Source organism: Etheostoma spectabile, chromosome 16 (genome assembly GCF_008692095.1).
Source record: "Etheostoma spectabile isolate EspeVRDwgs_2016 chromosome 16, UIUC_Espe_1.0, whole genome shotgun sequence".
Lineage (NCBI taxonomy): Eukaryota > Metazoa > Chordata > Actinopteri > Perciformes > Percidae > Etheostoma > Etheostoma spectabile.
Window position 1 is genome coordinate 718,245 of NC_045748.1, and position 349 is coordinate 718,593.

The 349-nt window shown below is 34.7% G+C and overlaps 1 protein-coding gene across 8 annotated transcripts in view; it reads left to right on the forward strand.

Annotated features, from left to right (window-relative positions):
• Nucleotides 1-349, forward strand: part of cacna1bb (calcium channel, voltage-dependent, N type, alpha 1B subunit, b) — a 300,576-nt gene that overhangs the window by 154,048 nt on the left and 146,179 nt on the right. The window lies entirely within an intron of this gene.

Consider the following 349-nt stretch of genomic DNA (forward strand, 5'->3'; position numbering starts at 1 on the left):
TTACTGAAAAAAGATGACTGTGTCTCCTTTGCTATTATATTTTATGCTCCATTGAGAGATTCCATTTGGAGCAAGGCCATTAATGCACTTAAACCTATACTTTTACAAATGAGAACATCTTAAGATTCTGAGTCATTCAGGTAGGATATCTAAAAGTCATGGGCAGCTGGTTTCTTTTGGAAACAGACTGCATTTATATTGACCTCAGTATGTATGTGTTTAAAGAACCCATTACATGCTCATTTTCAGGTTCATAATTGTATTTAGAGGTTTTACCAGAATGGGTTTATGTGGCTTGATTTTAGAAAAAACACTATATATTTGTTGTACTGCACATTGCTGCAGCTCC